Consider the following 3466-nt stretch of genomic DNA (forward strand, 5'->3'; position numbering starts at 1 on the left):
ATACTCGGTCAAATTTTTTGTAATATATATATAGAATATTTGAAAATATTGATCAACAAGGAAAATATAAACATAAGTACAAAAATAAAGGAAAAAACGAAAACAGAAAAAAAAAACCCAGAACAAGAGCCATCTCGGTCGCTCCTTCAGTGAGTCCTAAGAGACATACGAAACCAATAGTTAAGTAGCACTATTTGCAAAGGTCACTCCCACACCTTCAGGTTGTGATAAGTGTCACACTGCATATACGCCACTTGTCGCAATCTGAAAATTTTCCTTTTTTCCTTAATTTGTTATTTAAAATGCTTTATTTCTCAAATTGTGCATGCAAATATCAAACCGTTTTCACTGTTGGATTCCTCATATCAAGATCTTCAAACTAGACCCCATGTTGATAGGTTTCGACTATTTTTTCTTCACAAAAATGCCGGAGGAAAACCCAAAATCGGGAATACGTTTTTTCCTTTCCGAGAGGCACAACCGTGCCTCACACAGAAGTAAATCTGCGACTCTGTGAGAAGTAAATCCGAGCCTCTCATCATAAAAAAAATACATGTTTTTTCCTTTTGCGAGAGGCACGGCCTTGCCTCTCGCTTAAGCAAATTCGTGTCTCCATGAGAAATAAATTTGTGCCTCTCGTCGTAGGAAAAAAAAAGAAAACATGTTTATTTCCTTTTGCGAGTGCTTCATGGATAAGCAAATCCGTGACTCTCGTGAAAGAAAAAACACACACAGTTCCCCTTTTTGAGAGACACTTGCCTTTCACGAAAGGGAAAATAATGTGTTTTTTCGTAAAACATTTTGAATTTGTTTTTGCTCGAAAAACTAAGAAAAGCATGAAAAAAAACATCAAAAAAGTCAAAAACGCGTGCAAAAAAATAAAATAAAATAAACAAAATTCGAAGGGAGCGATCAGAGTGTGACACGTGACAACGAATGAGAGCACACCAAATAACACCCTCTTAGCCCCACCCCAAGTGACTCGTGGGTCGGCTAGCACGAGCACAGCTTAAAACAAGAATTCAATCAGCCTTGTGTGCGTAGGCTGCGGTAATTTTTTTTGCAGCGTGAAAATAGCGTTTTAAGAGCATCTTCAACAGCCGCACTAAGCGCGGCGCGCAAAAAACCTGTTTGCCGCGCGCGCTTCGGCTGGTTTAGCGCGGCTGCGAGCGCTGGCTCCAGCAGCCGCGCTATAATGCAGCGCGCGCGCATCGCTTTAGCAGCGCGCAAAATACAGCGCGCGCGACTCACCGGGCGCGCGCGACTTAGCCAGAAAATGAGTTTGAAACAATTATCAAAATGCAATGAACATGTGAAATTTGTCACAAACATCTTCCAACCAAGTTCATGCCCACAAGTTCATCCAACCAAGTTCAAAATGCAAACTAAAGTTCAAGACATAAATGAAAGACACATCAAACATCTTCCTCGTCTTCGTCCTCATCTTCCGAAGACGATTCTTCCGCCTCCGAAGATGAATCTTCCTCCCTATCCTCATCACGCATCACATCACGTGAAGCTCCGACGGTGTTGGCAAGATCTTCAACGACATCTTCATGGGAATGTGTGTGAGGAGGCACATCGAAAGACATTCCACCCATGGCCGGAGGTGCACCCATGCCTCCCATAAGAGTAGCGAAACTCATGCCTCCCATGGCGGCCATAGTGTCAGAGGGTGCTCCAAAGCCACCCATGCCTCCCATGGTGGCCGGAGGTGCACCCATGCCTCCCATGGTGCCCAAGCCACCCATGCCTCCCATGGCGGTCGGAGGTGCACCCATGCCTCCCATGGCGCCCAAGCCACCCATGCCTCCCATGGCGTCAAGGCCGCCGCCACCCATGCCGCCAAGGCCAAGGCCACCGCCACCCATGCCGCCAAGGCCACCACCACCCATTGTGCGGATCATGGCTCTTTTTTGGATCAAGACTTCTTCACGGGCAAGGTTGACATATTCCTTTTGCGCACCATTGAACGAAGATGTGTCCAAGAAGAACAAGTGCTTCTCCCATTCCAACAACCTAGATCGCTCCTCCATGCCCACCTTCCTCTCCTCCAATGCCACTTTCCTCTCCTCGGCGGCCACCCTCCTCTCCTCGGCCGCCAACCTCCTCTCCTCGGCCGCGGCATCTTGGTTCCTTGCCATTTTCCTCACCTCGTTGGCTTCTTTTCTTGCCTTCACAATAGCTTCCATAGCATTTTTGAGCTCATCATCTCCTTTCCTCTTCTTCTTTTTGGTTTTGTCTTTCTTGCACCCATCCGGTCGTTTTGGCTTCGAGTATGAAACCGAGTTGGGTGTGGGGCTTCTCTTGCCGTCATCACTTGATGCATCCTCCTCCTCATCATCATCATCCACCTCAATTGTTCGCTTGCGTTTGTTGCTCAAATGCAAATCATCCAAACCATCACGCTTCTTCCATTTCTCATCATCCTTTAACACTTCATAGCAATGAGACAAGGTAAAGACCCTTCCTTTCTTGATCTTCCCCTTCTTGGTTGTCCTCGTCTCTTCTTTGAACTAGTTTTGTGCAATGTTGAACTACAAGAAAAACAAAACAAGTTAGCACTTCGGACACCAAAAACAAGTATGAGATGAACATATATGAGACGCCACTTACTCTATCATCCTCATTTGTGCCACTTGGGTTAATCTTGTCAACTCCCTTTTGTGCGGCCGCCCACTTTTGACAATCCGAGTTGATTGTGGACCATCGGGACCGAAGTGATCTCTCGGAGCGGTCAATTCCACTCATGTTGTGATCATCAAAGTATTCTTTCATTCGCCCCCAATACGCATCTCTACTTTGATCACCTCCAATGGATGGATCCCTCGACACTTGCAAATAAGTATTGCATAGTAACTTGTCATCGTTGGTGCTGTAATTGCCCGCTCTTCCTTTCGGCGCGTCGACAATGCCCTCACCCTCCTCGTCCACCTCAAACTCATGGTCTTCCAAATGGATGTCATTGGTTTGAGACCAATGCGAATTGTTGGACCCAACACCCATAGTTGACATGTATGCATCATCATTGAGACTACAAATTTTTTTGAACAATGCAAATAAGCTATCTATATGTGATGATGCATTCAAAAAACAAGAAGAAAATAAAAGTTGGAATTTTTTTCACCTTGGGGGCATTTCGTCGAACACGTGGTGCGCATCGGCGGCCGGCTCAACGAGTGAGCTCGCTGGCGCTTCGGTAGCCACCGCGGCCGTCGAACGCCCTGCAAGCTTCTTTCCCCTCGCCTTAGTGCCGCCGGAGCCGTCCGCCGCCTTGTTTTTCTTCGCCGAAGTTTTGCCCTTCTTCGGCCGTGCCGCATTGGGGAGCTTCGACGGTGCGGCGGCGGCACGGGACGGCGCCGGCGCGACGCCACCCGTCACCGTGGTCATCCGCGGCGGCAAGAAGAGGCTGCGCGCGAGGCCGGCGCTCGGCGGAGCTCCGGCGGCGGCGACGCCAACACTCCCC

The sequence above is a fragment of the Triticum dicoccoides genome, chromosome 6B (assembly GCF_002162155.2).
Source record: "Triticum dicoccoides isolate Atlit2015 ecotype Zavitan chromosome 6B, WEW_v2.0, whole genome shotgun sequence".
Lineage (NCBI taxonomy): Eukaryota > Viridiplantae > Streptophyta > Magnoliopsida > Poales > Poaceae > Triticum > Triticum dicoccoides.